Genomic DNA, 16828 nt, shown 5'->3' on the forward strand with positions numbered 1-16828 from the left:
TGGAGGGCCCACAGTGAAAGAGAAGATGAAGTCTCAGGTGGACTGGGTTATCCATCCTTTGAAACAGAGATGATAGAAATGATAATACAAAAGCAGGCTCAGCACAAATTTATGAATGGCTTAGCCAGTAGCTTACAACAGTCTTCCCTAAATCACTGGAAGCTTTCCGCAACCTGTTACACATTCTAGCCATGCTCTTTCTTTTGACCTACTTGCCTTGTTTAGCACAGAGCAGGGGGGAAATCTCTTCAAGAACTAGTCTCAATCGACACCAAAGTTCCAACTAATTACCAAATTAGCCCATCCACTGTTCTTGCTTCCAATTTGGGGCCCATTCCTGAAGAGAAAGCACAACTTTCATTCTCTGGGTGTGTGTGTGTGTGTGTGTGTGTGTGTGTGTGTGTGTGTACATACATACAAACATACATATATACACACGTATATGTATTACATACGTATGGATATAAGTGTGTGTGTGTGTGTGTGTGTGTGTGTACATACGTTGGGGAGAGAGAGACAGAAAGAGAGAGAGTACTTGTTGTCATTTCTATCTCTCATTATGTTTTGTTGACAAATCCAGGACAATGGAAAGGTCACAAATCTTACAAATTTGTCTTCATAGATCTTTTATTTTCTGGCATTTCATTCATGTGGTTCCTTGCTCAGGCAACAGATGCTCCTCCTTATCTGCTGTGGGTGTGGGTGAATGTGTAACAGCTAATCCATATTGTATGACCTTTCTACCTGGGCCTCACAAGGCCATTGGTTTTGAACATCTTTGATGTGCTAATCACATAACAGTGTGAATTATATTTTTGTGCATGGCTTGTATCTAGCCAGCCACAGACTATGCTTCACATTAAGGTAATGGGATCCTGTAGATCACGGGCTCTAAAGTCATGGGATTTTAAACACAGAGAAGGAACTCAGAGGCTATCTAGTCTAATCCTCTCATTTTATAGATGTTGAAGCTGAAGAGGTTAAGTGACCTGCTTGAGGTCACACAGGAGCTGGAAATTTGTAAAGCTCCAATCTAACAATCCACCAGAACACCAGGGACTAAAATGTGTTGCCATCTTTCCATCTGCCCTTTTCTCATGTATCTCCTTTTACCTCTTCCCAGTTCTCTCCCTTGTTCTGGAAACAGTACATTGTTACTGGAATGGGTCTGCCAATTCCATATTCAACGGCTCCACTTGTAATCACCATTAGACCCTAGAATGAACCTCACTTTCCTGGTCCACATTCCCCTATGTCAGTTGTCTCCCTATGAGAATGTAGGTTCCTTGAGGGCAGAAACCTTCTCACTTTGCCTTTGGCACATAATAAATGCTTGTTTAGTCATTCATCTGTGTTTGTGTCTCATGTTCTGACCCCTGTAAGGCCTGTGAGCATAGGGACCATGCCTTATCTAAAGGCTCTACATACTCCAGGGCCAAAATCATAGGACCATGGGATCACTGATTTAAAGGTGAAAGAGGCTACCCAGACCAATCTGCTCATTTGATAGATAAAGAAAATGAAGACCCTATGTTACGTAACTTGCCCCAGATCTCACAGGTAGTGGCAGAGGCAGGATTTTTTTAAAACCCTATCAGTTTCTGATGTTTAGCCATCGGACAGGGGCAGGGGCTTTGGGGACAAGAACTTTTTTCCCCAGGTCTTCAGCTGTCATGGCTATAGTGCCAGCAGGAACAGTTGTTAGGCTGCATCTTTTCAAGGGCAGATTCCCAGGATAATGGCTGAGACAATGGGTTGGAAACATGGCTATTCCCAAAGCTCTTGGGTGACAAACACAACTTTGTTTTCATTCATCTTTTATTTTCAGCCACTCATGTGGTCACTTATATAGGCAATGAACGCCATTACTTGTCTTCTACAGGTGTTAGTGAGCTAACTTAATGGCTAATCCATATTATGAGACCTTTCCATCTGAGTAGCACAAAGCAACTGGTTTTGCACAGCTTGAATGTGCTAATTGTATAACAGTGTGAATTACACAATAGGAAATCCACTCTTCAGTTCTGCACCAACGTTCTAAGCCTCCTTCAAAGCTTCATTCACGCAGTATGTTGAGGTGGTTTTTTTCATAAAAAGCCTATCCTCACCCTCCTAAGTTAGGACTCATTCTCTACTAAAATTACCTTGTATTTGCTTATTGATTTATACACCACATCTCTAGAAGAACGCAAGGCTCCTGAGGGTAGGAACCATTTTCCTTGTTTGCTTGTCCTGTCTTTGTATCTCTGGTACCTCAGTCATAGTAGCCATTTCACAAACGTTTGCTGCAATGATTTCAATAATGCAAGCGACAATACCAAAAACAGTCAAAGTAGCAGGAATCGTCCTCAACAATCTTGGTCCCAGAATGCTAAATATGAAACATGCCTGGCTCCTCTCGGTAAAAAGTATGGGTTACAGATGTGCGACACAGTATTCACTGCCAGACATATCTACTCTATTGGCTGCTTTTAATTGTATTCGAGGGCAACTAGATGGCTCAGTGGATACAGCATCAGGAAGATCTGAGTTCAAATTCAGCCTCAGACACTTACTAGCTTTGTGACCCTGGGAAAGTAACTTAACTGTTTGCCTCAGTTTCCTCATTTCTAAAGTGGGCTGAAGAAGGAAATGGCGAACTACTCTAGTATCTTTGCCAAGAAAGCCTTAAATGGGGTCACAAAGAGTTGGATGCAAGGTGTGGTCTTTGGGGATAGCTAGGTGGCACAGTGAGTAGAGCAACAGCCCTGGAGTCAGGAGGACCTGAGTTCAAATCCAGCCTCAGACACTTGACACGTGTACTAGCTGTGTGACCTTGGGCAAGTCACTTGACCCCAATTGCCCTGCCAAGAAAAACAAAGAGTTGGACACAATTAAACAACAATTACAACATATGACACATTCTGATTTCTGAATTACAAGGCTTGATTTAGTGCATTTGTGTGCCTGAAATATGAACGGAGGGGACTCATACTCTATGCACGCCTATGAATGGTGGTGGGGGTTATCCGCAGGGTTCTTTCTTAAGCCCATATTTCTTCTCCCTCTCTACTACTTCACTTGGTGGTCTCATCAGCTCCTATGGATTTATTGCTTATGATCCTCAAATCTGCCTCTCCTGTCCCAACCTCAATGTTGACCTCCTATCTTCTATCTCCAACTACCTTTCAGACGTTTCAAACTGGATGTCCGGTAGCCATCTTAAATTTAACATGTCCAAAACAGAGCTCATTCTCTTTCTCCCTAACCCCTCCCCATCTCCTACCTGCCCTGTCACTGTGGAGGGCACCAGCATCCTCCCAACCCCCAGGCTCACAGCTTAGGAGTCATCTTGGCCTCCCACAACTGGAATGATCTGTCTCCTCTGCTTCAACTACTGGCTACTTGGCTTCCTTTGAGTGCCAGCTAAAATCCCATCTTCTACAGGAAGCCTTCCCCAACCCCACTTAATTCCAGAGCCTTCCCTCTATTAATTACCTCCTATTTATCCTGCATATAGGTGATGTTGTATGTATTTTTGCTTGCCCTCCCTTAGATTGTGAGCTTCTTGATCTCATGGACTGCTTAGCACAGTTCCTGCTAAGCATACAGTAGGTGCTTAATAAATGTTGGCCAATGGATTGAATAAGACTATCTTAGCTCTGCTACTTACCCCCTGCGTGACTTTGGACAAATGCCTATCCTTCCCAGGGCCTATAAAATGGGGGCAGGTGGTCTAAGTGGCCTCTGAGGTTCCTTTACCTCTATGATCCTGTGTTTAAATCCCACCTCTGACCCTTACACTTACTCCATGTTGGTAGGTATGACTACCTGCCCCTGTGTGACCTTGTACCAATCCCCGGGCTTCAGCTTCCTTATCTATAAAATAAACGGCCTCTGAAGTTCCTTCCAGCTCTATATCAAAGAGTATATCCCGGGTTCAAATGCCACCTTTGATACCACCTGTGTAACCTAGGGGAGGATATAATCTCCCTGGGCCTAGTTTGTCTAATCTACAAAAGGAGGAGATTGTACCAAAAATGATTCTGAAGTCTACACCTATGACCTTATGATCCTATGCTAATTTTTACTATGCTATTAAAAATGTATAAAAATCAAAATGATCTGTTAAAAATGCTATTAACAAATTAAAGTGGATGTCTATTGGCTGATTGAGAATCCTCACTTGGAGCTTCCTTTTTCACTGTCTCTCATTAGTTCCCATACTCATGGAGCTGCCCCAAAGAATGCCCAATAGACAACACTGCATGTCAGCTAGCTCCTTAAGAAACCAGATTCTCTAGTGTTGCAGTCACCTCCTAGGAGCAAATTAAGGAGCTTTGGACAAGGGATAAACTCTTTTGGTCCCACAAACTTTCATCACGCTTACACAAGACCAGCTCCTCTCTACAGGGCAATAATCAGACTTGGTTCTTCCTGAAGTAATCAAGTGTCTGAGCCAGAGGATGGGCCCAGAGGCAGCTGGAAAGCAGGAATGATGGATTTCAGCGCTCTTTCTTCTGGATCAGAGGTCTTTATTAAACACTTGAGGATAGGTATTTTTTCTCTTCTTTTAAGTACTGAAGAAAAGAGCAATTAGTTTGCCTATCCTTTGCCAAACTTACAAAACCGTAGAATTCAGCACCTCGAGTTCCAAGGAATTTGAGCTGAGGGAAGAAGAGTCAGCTCTTTCTTTCAGAAATTGTTCAAGGGGCAGAAAGGCAGCTGTATGTGCTCCATGCTGGAGGTTACTCTTTCACTAGCCAAAGAAAGCCACCCAACCCAGAGAGAAAGGTCAGTTCTCTCACTGAGTGGGGAACTGTATGTAGCACGTACTGTTTGACGGTGGCTCTGGTGAGCTTTGGACCCACTCATTACCAGGGAGGCTGTCAAAGAGCATATGCTAAAAACAGTTCCCCATTCAAAGAGAGAATCAGCCTTTCCCCTTGGCTTAAGTGCCTTTCCGTGGCTGCTAAAACAGTGTAGTGCAGGGAAGAGAAAGCTGAACTTGGGGTCTCGAAGACTTGGGTTTGATATTCCAGTCCCATGCTATGGTATTGTTGCTGTTGCGCTATCAATGTCGGTGTCGCTGTTGTTCTTCTGGTCCCTGTTCTATTCCTCCAGAGGCAGTAGCTCTGTGGCAGAGCAGAGAGATAGCTGGCCTTGGTGTCCTGGGATCATAAGATCACACATCAGGAGCTGGAAGGAATGTCTAAGAACAGTTAGGTCAAATCATTCATTTTGCAGATGAGGAAACTGAGGCCCAGAAAGATTAAATGACTTGCCTAAGGCGAGTAAGTGGGAGAGGCAGATTCTAAACCCAGGCTTCTGAACTCAAAATCTAGCATTCTTTCCACATCCCACTCTGTCTTAAGTTCAGAATACCTAGGTTCAAAGTCTGTCCTGGGGAGATGGTTAGAGGAAGAATGAGGGGTAAGAGAGGAAAGAGAAGGAAGGGAAGGAGAAGAGGGGAGGGAAGAGGGGATAAAGAGAAAGGGCAGAGAGGATTATGGGGCATAGGAGAGGAGAATTTTCCCTGAAAATCTGTTGTGCTAAGTGAGATAAACCTGGGCAAAGCTTCAATGTTCCAGTTTCTTCTGTTGTTATTGCTGCTTGTTATGATCTTCCTTATCATCCCTTAAAGTCTTACTCTAGTGTCTGGTTAGGATCAGTGCTGAATGGTTTTGGTATCCCTACTGGCTCGTTTATTTATGGGAGAGGGGTGGGGGTCTAGACCTGTAATTTAATCAATCTAGGGGAAATGTCAATGCAAACATTGCCTCCATCAAAAGAGAGAAGCAGCTGGTCTACCAATGCCATCTTCACACATTGTAGCCTCATTAAGTTGCTGGGACACAGAAAGGTGACTTGCATGGGGTCATGGAGCCAGTATGTGTCAGAGGTGAGACTTGAACCCAGGTCTTCTTGACTCCAAGGTCATCTCCCCATCCACCATGCCACAATGCCACTCAATTTTGTTGTTTTTATTCCCATACTTGTCAACATCCTCCTCTAATAAAGCCCTACACTGGTAACTGGCTTTGCTTGGAGAATCTACTTCATGGCTATTTATTGTCATCTCCTTCACTATCACCACCATAATCCCCACCATTTTCCTCCTCTGAATTCCTATGCTGATGTTTCTTCCTGGCATAGACATGACTCTGAGTTCTTGAAGGTTATGCCTGTGGACAACAAGCTCCAGCTGGTCCAATGAACCTGGGAATGTTTTCAGTACTGTCCAGAAACATATTGTGTCTCTGTTGTCCAAAGACTAGCTTACCTAAGTCCAATGAGGCTCACTGCCAAGTGCCCAGTGGGAAACTATTTTTTGGGCAGAGCAAACTCAAGAAAGAATTGTATCCACATCAATGGAAAGATAACCCATGCCAATGGAAATGATGGAACTTTTAGACAACTATTGAGGCCTTAGTAGTATTATTACATGCATATAAAGACCATTATATAGTTATAATATATATATGTATATATCATTAAAATGTTTTGGTTTGTTCTCTATACGGGGTAGGAGAGGAGAATAAAAGAGAGTTAAGTACATTGTTTCATGACTCGGGGCAGATTGTATAATGAGATCTCACAGCAGAAAGTAGGCAGAGTTGCTCAAAACTTATTTTTCATCTGTACTCTCTGCCCAGAAGAATGCCCAAGACAGACCAGAAAAAAAGGATACAACAAATATGGCTGAGAGGATGCGACCCAAGATAAGTAGGGCGTGAGAGCACCCATCTGTTCTTGATAGAGTCAAGTCACCTGGTTCACATCCTTAGGTATAGAAATAATTGGCAGATATGATTGCTGAGTCACTATCGGTGCCCTTGGAAAGTATATGGAGAATGAGAGAAGGCCCACAACACTAGGTAAGGCCTAACATTATTCTGATATTTTTAAAGGGAAGAAAATAGAATTTGTAAGCTATAAGCTAGTGACCTTGACTTGTATTCCTGGGAGAATTCTAAATTGGCTTAGTAGAGAATGGTGAGTAAGCATGTGGAAAAAGAAAATGACCACAAAGAGCCAACATGCCTTCAACAAGAACAAGTCACACCATATGAGAATTGATTGGAGGAGCTCAGGATATATAGGCTGAGGAAGAGAAGGTTTATGGAGGTTGTATTTGAAATGCCATCACGTAGAACTCAAATTCGAATCATCTGTTGGGGCAAAGATGAAAGAATCAGGCTCATGAAGTGGAAGGTTCAAAAGGGAAGTTGAGGCTTAATTGAAGCAAACATTTCCTAACAATCTTAGAGTCCCAAGGGCAAATGGAAGACCTTGGGTGATACTGAATTTCCATTCAACTTCTTTGAGGTGGCCACTGGGAGAAGGGTGTCATAGTGATCGGACTCAGGGAGTTCAGGAACATTTGCACAGCCAGAAGTGCCAAGACTTCCTGATCAACACAAACCCTGCTCCCTTCTGCTAATTATGGCTCTGGTCCATGTTGATGTCATATCTTCCTTAGCAGAATGTTAGCCCCTGGAGGGCACAGACCTCTTTCTCCTTCTTTGTATCTTCCCTAGCATATAGTGTAATGATCTGTGCATCTTAGATACCTGATACCTAAACAAGCAATGTTTTCTGAATGAATGAACACAACTGCTGAACAGTAGGAGGCATCTAGGTGGTTCAGTGGAAAAAATGTTGGGCCTGGGATCAGGAAGACCAGAGTCTAAATCCAGACCCAGACATTAATTTTATGACTCTTGGCAAGTCACTTAACCCCGATTTTCCTGTTTCCTCAACTATAAAATGGGAATAATACTAGCTCTCACTTTCCATTGTAAATTGTAAGTCACTTAGTACAGTGCCTGGCACATAGTAGGTCTAATATAAAAGCTTAACCAGAGCAAGAGAAGAGCTATGCTGTCAGAAGGGATGTTTTCACCAGAACTAAAACCTGGACCCATTGAGCAGCCTCCCATCCAGTCTATCTGGAAGTTTGACTGGGTGATAAAATTTTACATTTTGAAAAAAATCCTGTTTCCAAAATTGTGGCAACTTAATTTGGATTCCTAACCATGGGGAAAGAGCTCCGAATAATTCTGGGACCTTACTGAATATTTTCTCATAGTTTTTTTTTAAACCTAAAATTCTAGTTAGGCCATTAATGTGTATGATTTAAATGAATTTCCCTAGATGTAATCATCTTGGATTGGAAGGCAATGAAAGAACTGGAATCACTTTGAATAAACTGCTCATTCATTTCCATTCTTGTATTCTACTCTTACCATCAAGGGAAAATTTTTTAAAGCAATTTCACTTTTAAAGGGAAAGTACTTTAGATTCAGAAATTTTTTATTAGGGCTGAACTACAGAATTAAGAAAATCACATGAAACATCCTTCATTTAAAAAGAGAGATAAGAAATTGGGATTTTCTAATACATGTTATTCAATCATCCCCTCTGTAGTTGAACTTTGTTTTAAAGAAATGAGGTCAGAGGAAATAAAATACCTTGGAAAATTAAGTTGAACTTTAAGGAGATAATAAATAAGAGGATTTTGCATTTTTAAACTCATGAATGGTTAATAATAGCTTTAACTGGTTCAATCAATCAGTCATTTTTTCTCTCTAGCAGAAGCTAGAAAAGTCTATCCTTCTAGAATTTTTGGAAAACAAATTTTTAAAAAGAATTACACACTTAAGGAAGCAAAATTAGCCATCTCTCTAACTCCCAGAAACCACTTAGACCTGAAACTGATTCCTGTGGAAGTGTGTGATTGAGTCAAATCAGAGATCTGGATGCAAGAGAACAATGTTGAAGAAGGCAACACCATTAATATGCCAGCCATGTTCCAGGAAGAGCAAATATTAATAATGATAAAGTCAATGAGCAATGCAGATAGGAGGACTTAAGCACTTGATTTATCTTTTACTCTAAAAAAAAAGACAGGGAGTGGGGGAGGGCATTGGAAATGCATGATTATGATATTTACTTTGACAATAATAACATAGATCTTCTAACATTCCGAATCTAAATGGATTCAGGTGATCTATGACTACTAAAATGTAAGAATAAAATAGGACTTCATGCTGAGAAACAGTGGAGACCTCATTTGACTGCTCAACCATCAGGGCTTTGTCATTTCGTATTGGTTGGGTTTGCACAGGTTAAAGATGATTCTGTACAGCAACCTAATTAGAGGTTTATTCTGCCAAGCACGTCTTCAAAAGGAAGGGCAAGGGAGTAATTGGGGACATCAGCAGCAGCCTGTGGTCACTGTTAGCCAATTATAGAGTCAAGGGAACACACGTTTTACACATACTATTAATTAAAGAGTGAAACATTTTCTGGTCCATGAAAGAATTCTTTAGGGGCTGACCCCCTGCAGGTGTAAGCAGAAATCTACCAGAATACAGGGAAATATGAATAACTCTAAATCCTCCTGGGTAAAACTCATGCTATTCTTGAACGATGTTTCATTTTTACACTAAGTAAATTAAATGGCTTCTGAAAAAGCCAGTGGAAGATAGAGATACCAGTTTGTGCATGTAGATATAAAGAAACTATGCAACTATAATCATTATATCTATCTACTTGCTTTATGACAATGTCCCAACAAAATTTTATCCAATGAAAAGTCTATTTTTATAACAGGCCTCCCAGTTAGCTACTTAATTTATGGAACTCAGTGGATAAATGTGTATTTCAAGCCAAAGCTTCTGAGGCCCCATTGGCATTAACCCAAGGAAACCAGCCTAAGTCACATGTTATTGGAGTAAAGCAAAAGGCATTTTCTGAAAGTGAAATGCTAAGTAAAAAACACCAAGACTCTCACCCCCCATTTCCCAAAGCCACCATGTTTTTTTCCAGAAATGCTGGTCTCTGGTCCTATTTTCTCACTCTGAACTAACCCTGTCACCTCCACACAATAGCAGGAATCAAATATATCAAGTTCATCAGAACAGGGAATTAGGTTACTTTCTTTCCAAGCAAAATTGGGGACTCTTAGCTGGACACTGCAGGCTAAAGGAACTCACACAGCCTGGTACCTGTATAGGAACACAGAGACACAACAACAAGCACAGAACCCAGGTGAATAGGGATCCAGGGCTTAGTCCAGGCTACCATTTGTTCCCCTCCTGGCCCCATCTCTCTCAGCTAGACTGGAAACCAAAGATCTTCTTCCACTGTTCGACCTTGTCTGCCTTGCAAACTGGGCAGATTACTACCTGTTGGATTTCACGTAGGCTTCTGGGGTGGTGTGTAGTTCCCAAAGAAAATATGAGGAGGACATGCTTGAAGCCACTTGAAAGTATGTGATTGATTCCAATCATGGAAATGGCATAAAGAACACTTGGAGAGGAACCATAGTGGAGAAGCTATCACAAGACTAATAACCCAGTCTTTTTCTTACTAGCCACATCAAATAATGGCTTGTGTAACTATTATAATGTCAGTCATAATAGAAAGAAATTAGAATTGAGATTCAGAAGGCCTTTAATTGACTCCTAGTCTTATCACTGACTAAAGGTATAACATTCAGAAACTCAATCTCTCTCAGTCTCCGTTTTATCATGTGGAAAATGGGATGATAATGGAATAATACTACCTACACCGCTTTAGGAACAAAATGATACAAAGTATATAAAATATTTCACAAATCTTAAAGTGTTTTAGCCTAGCTAATATTAATCATTAAAATTCTTTGATTTCCATTACTAAAGGGTTTTATTGTTGTTTTTAATTAGAGTATAGTTTAATTTTGTTTTGTTTTGTTTTTAATCTCGATACAGTATCCTGATTCATCCAATAAGCCCAGAATAGCTAATTCAGTTAGAACTACCATTTCTATAGTAATTTAAGGTTTGTGATGCACTTTGTGTATGTTTTCTCATTGGATATTAATGATAATAGTTAGCATTTATATAGTGTTTACTATGTACCAGGCACTATGCAAAGGGCTTTACCAATATTATATGATTCAATCCTCACAACAACCCTGGAAGGTAGGTGCTATTAATTATCCCCATTTTACAGACCAGGAAACTGAGGCCAAAAGAGTGACTTGCCCAAGGTCACACAGCTGGTAGAGCATGAGACTGAATTTGAATTTAGGCCTTCCTAATTCCAGGCTCAGCACTCTGCACTGTGCCACCCAGTTGCCTCAGTGATAAACAGATCCTATCTTATTACAGCCAATACAACCCCACCCCCAAATTTGTGTAACATATGATAGCAAAGAAATGGCACGTAAAATATTTTTAAACTTTTCAACAGCAGTTGATAATATGGTGCGTCATTAGGGAGCCAACCAAGATCTAACAAATGACAGCTACTGGCCCGGTGGACAGAGCTCTCTGGACAAGAGTCAGGAAGACCTGAGTTCAAACCTGGCACAAATCAGACACTTACTAGTTGTGTGATCCTTAGCAAGTCACTTAACTGCTATTTGCCTCAGTTTCCTCATCTGTAAAATACGGATAATCCTAGCATCTACTCTCAAGGGTTGTTGTGAGAATGAAATGAGACATAATTGTAAAGTAGTTTAAAATCACAAAATCATATACAAATGCAAGCTATTCTTATTAAGTCAGAGAATGGTGATGAACGCCATGAGTAATTCAAGTGGAAAGATGTGGCCCACTTCTTGGAACTAACTTTGTTACATCCCTAATTTAAATACAACCAGAGAGTTTGGACAGTTTTTTGGAAACTGCAGTAATGGAATTTAAACCATCCTCGTCCCAAAAGCTTGAGGGCCACACCTTTAAATTATAACACTAAAAACACAATACTTTGAAAATAGACCAAGCAAAGATCGTCACATTAATAATCAGTGTCGACAAGGAGGAATTTTCGAGGCAACAGGAATAATCTTTACAATTCATCTTGAAAAACTCATATTTCATGTTCACACAGAATAATCAGGGATTTGATGTCTTTTCTGAAGAAACTGGATAGAAGAACAGGGCTTTTCCCTAACCACTGAGCTTCACCTCTGGGGGGCTGAAGGGCCTATTAACCAAAGCCGCTGATTTGGGGGGGCAGGTAACTTGATTCTTTGGAGATTCAGGAGGATGTAACGAGGTGAAATGTCATAGCCATAAATTTTGATATTTTCAGAGAGGCAAATATTAATTACAATAATTATAGCATTTACGTAGCACTTTAAGGTGTGCAGAGCACTTTACATGTTATCTCTTTCACTCCAACACTGGATTTGGAGTTTGAAGACCTGAGATAAAATCCAGACTCCACTGTTTCTTACCTGTGTGACCTGAGGCAAGCCAATACACTCAACTATAAGATGCCCTTCCGCCTCTGGATCAATGGTCTTACAATCCTACACACATGGGATGGTCATAAAACCTGTGTTCAAGTCCCAGCTTCACAACTTCATAACCAAAGTTCAATTCAATTCAATAAACTTTTAGTAAGGACCTACTATGTGCAAAGCACCGCTTGAGGACCAGAGGATAAAAAGAAGAAAGCGCAGCATTGATTATTCTTTTTTTTTTCTTATTTGTTTTTTTTTTTAAATGCAATTTATTTATTTAACATATTTGGTTTTCAGCATTGATTATCACAACAGTTTGGATTACAAATTTTCTCCCCATTTCTGCCCTCCCCCCCCACTCCAAGATGGCGTATATTCTGGTTGCCCTGTTCCCCAGTCAGCCCTCCCCTCTATCACCCCCCTCCCCTCTCATCCCCTTTTCCCTTCCTTTCTTGTAGGGCAAGATAAGTTTCTACGCCCCATTGCCTGTGTATCTTATTTTTTAGTTGCATACAAAAACTTTTTTTGTTTTTGAACATCTGATTTTAAAACTTTGAGTTCCAAATTCCCTTCCCTCTTCCCTTCCCACCCACCCTCCCTAAGAAGTTGAGCAATTCAACCTAGGCCACACATGTATTATTATGTATAACCCTTCCACAATATTCATGTTGTGAAAGGCTAACTACATTTTGCTCCTTCCCAACCCATCCCGCTTTATTGAATTTTCTCCCTTGACCCTGTCCCCTTTCCAAAGTGTTTGTTTTTGATTACCTTCACCCCCATCTGCCCTCCCCTCCATCATCCCCCCGCCTTTTATTTTTTTTTTATCTTCCTCCCTCTTCTTTCCTGTGGGGTAAGATACCCAACTGAGTATGTATGGTATTCCCCCTCAGGCCAAATCTGATGAGAGCAAGGTTCACTCATTCCCCCCTCACCTGCCCTCTCCCCTCCTCCCACAGAACTGCTTCCTCTTGCCACCTTTATGCGAGATAATCCACCCCATTCTACCTCTCCCTATCTCCCTCTCTCAGTATGTTGCTCTCTCATCCCTTAATTTCATTTTATTTCTTTTAGATATCTTCCCTTCATCTTCAACTCACCTTGTGTCTGCTCTCTCTCTTTTACATATATATATATATATATATATATACACATACATACATATATAAACACATATATATACACATACATACATATACACATAGATATATACATACATACACATTCACTTATATATATACATAAACATATATATATAATATACATACATATATACATATATATGCATATTCCCTTCAACTACCCTAATACTGAGGTCTCATGAATCATACTCATCATCTTTCCATGTAGGAATGTAAACAAAACAGTTCAACTTTAGTAAGTCCCTTGCAATTTCCGTTTCTTGATTACCTTTTCATGCTTCTCTTGATTCTTGTGTTTGAAAGTCAAATTTTCTATTCAGTTCTGGTCTTTTCACTGAGAAAGCTTGAAAGTCCTCTATTTTATTGAAACTCCATCTTTTGCCTTGGAACATGATACTCAGTTTTGCTGGGTAGGTGATTCTAGGTTTTAATCCTAGCTCCATTGACCTCCGGAATATCGCATTCCAAGCCTTTCGATCTCTTAATGTAGAAGCTGCCAGATCTTGGGTTATTCTGATTGGGTTTCCACAATACTCAAATTGTTTCTTTCTGGCTGCCTGCAGTATTTTCTCCTTGATCTGGGAGCTCTGGAATTTGGCAACAATATTCCTAGGAGATTTCTTTTTGGGATCTATTTGAGGAGGCGATCGATGGATTCTTTCAATTTCTATTTTGCCCTGTGGCTCTAGAATATCAGGGCAGTTCTCCTTGATAATTTCTTGAAAGATGGTATCTAGGCTCTTTTTTTGATCATGGCTTTCAGGTAGTCCAATAATTTTTAAATTATCTCTCCTGGATCTATTTTCCAGGTCAGTGGTTTTTCCAAGGAGATATTTCACATTGTCTTCCATTTTTTCATTCCTCTGGTTCTGTTTTATAATATCCTGATTTCTCATAAAGTCACTAGCTTCCACTTGCTCCAATCTAATTTTTAAAGTAGTATTTTCTTCAGTGGTCCGTTGGACCTCCTTTTCCATTTGGCTAATTCTGCCTTTCAAGGCATTCTTCTCTTTATTGGCTTTTTGGAGCTCTTTTGCCATTTGAGTTAGTCTGTTTTTTAAGATGTTGTTTTCTTCAGTATATTTTTCAGTATTTTTTTGGGTCTCCTTTAGCAAGTCATTGACTTGTTTTTCATGGTTTTCTCGCATCCTTCTCATTTCTCTTCCCAATTTTTCCTCTACTTCTCTAACTTGCTTTTCCAAATCCTTTTTGAGTTCTTCTATGGCCTGGGGCCAGTTCATTTTTTCTTGGAGGCTTTGGTTGTAGGCTCTATGACTTTGTTGTCTTCTTTAGGCTGTATGTTTTGGTCTGCTTTGTCACCAAAGAAAGAATCCAAAGTCTGAGACTGAATCTGGGCGCGTTTTCGCTGCCTGGCCATATTCCCAACCAACTAACTTGACCCTTGAGTTTTTCAGTGGGGTATGACTGCTTGTAGACTAACGAGTTCTATGTTCTACGTTTGGGGGGGAGGTGCCAGCTCTGTCAGAGCCGCACTCCTCCTTCCCCAAGGACCCCCAGTCCAGACTGGGCTTAGATCTTCAGCAGGCTGTTGCACTCCTGCTCTGATCTGCCACTTAATTCCTCCCACCAGGTGGGCCTGGGGCCGGAAGTAACAACAGCTGTAGCTGCCCCACCTCCGCTGCCCCCAGGGCTGGAAGCGGAACTGCGAACTCCTTCCACTCCCGCAGCTTTTCCCACTAACCTTCTCCGCAGTCTTTGGTGTTTGTGGGTCGAGGGGTCTGGTAACTGCCGCAGCTCACTGATTCAGGGCGCTAGGGCCCCCTCCGCCTGGCTTCTGGTCTGGATCGTCCATGCCGCTCAGGCTGGGCTCTGCTCCACTCCGTTCCCAGCTCCCAGCTCCGTGTGGAATAGACCTCACCCAGAGACCATCCAGGCTGTCCTTGGCTGGAGCCCTGCTTCCCTCTGCTGTTCTTTGGGTTCTGCCGTTCTAGAATTGGTTCAGAGCCATTTTTATAGGTTTTTGGAAGGACTCGGGTAGGGAGCTCACTCTAGTCCGTGCTTACCAGCCGCCATCTTGGCTCCGCCCCCAGCATTGATTATTCTTAAGAAGCTTGGGGATAGGATAGGGGAAAGGCATAAGCATCTATACAGCACTTACTATGTGCCACGCACTGTGCTAAGGGCTATTTTTAGAATTATTTCATTTGTTCCTCACTATAACCCTGTGAGGTGCGTGCTATTATGATTGTCATTTTACAGTTGTGAAAACTGAGGAAGACGAGGCTCAGTGATCTGCCCAAGGTCATACAGATAATAAGTTTCCAAGGCTGGGTGTGAATTGAGGTTTTCTTGACTCCAGGCCCAGCTGTCTATCTGCTGCACCACCGACTATGTCTAATAGGATTGGGATTAGACTAAAGAAATCCAAAGTGCAAACAGATCAGTCGGTCCTAGATGATTTGGGGGTAAAGAGACCACTAACAATAAGGGGGACCTTCCCATAGAAGGTAGTACATTCACTGAGCCTCGAAGGGAACTAGGAATTCTAAGAGGAGATAAGAGGGGGGTCCACTCTGAGCATGAGAGATGCCCTAGACAGAAGCATGAAGGTAGAAGACGAGACATCAAGTCTGAAGAACAATGCATAGGCCAGTTGACTAAAACACAGAGTGCTTGAAAGAGAGTAAGAGTCTAGACATCTAAGCAGTAGACAGATTTTAGAGGGCTTACCAATCTTAAAAATATACATTCTGTACTGAGAGCAACTGGGAACCAGTTAAGATCTTTAAGTGGGGAAGGTACAGCGTTATACTGGTGTCTTGGAACACAGTTAACATTGATATAGCTCTTGAAGGTTTGCAAAGTGCTTCACAAATATCTCATTTTATCCTCTCAACAACACTGGGAAGTAGGTACAACTAATATCCCCATATTTTGAAAAATAAAGAAACTGAGGCACACAGAGTTTAGTTACATGACTTGCCCAAAGTCACTGGAATGAAATTAGCAACATTTGAACTCAGGACTCCCTATTTCAAATCTAACATTCTATTCGCTGCACTGCCTGTAACTGATTAGATTGGAAAGGGAATAGAATGGAAGATGGGAGACCAATTAGGATGGGTTTTTTTTAGAGTAATCAAAGTAAGAGCTACTTGGGGGACTGAAATAGGGTGTTTGTGTGGACACCTATCCAGGTGTGAGAGATGTTATGGAGGCAGAATTGATAAGATTTGGCCATTGATTAGATTGTGCGTGTGTGTGTGTGTGTGTGTGTGTGTGTGCGCGTGTGTGTGTGTGTGTGTGTGCGTGTGTATGTGTGTGTGAAGGGGTGGGGAAGAGGTCATCTAGACAAAGAAGTCAATCAAGCATGATTCTCAGGTGGCAAACCTGGCTGACTGGAAGAATGGAAGTGACTTCCACTGAAATGAATACGTTTGGAGTAGAGAGGATTTCAGGGAAATATCATGTGCTGTATTTCTGGACGCATTGAATTCGAGATGTC

Source organism: Trichosurus vulpecula, chromosome 9, assembly GCF_011100635.1.
Source record: "Trichosurus vulpecula isolate mTriVul1 chromosome 9, mTriVul1.pri, whole genome shotgun sequence".
In the NCBI taxonomy this organism is placed as follows: Eukaryota; Metazoa; Chordata; class Mammalia; order Diprotodontia; family Phalangeridae; genus Trichosurus; species Trichosurus vulpecula.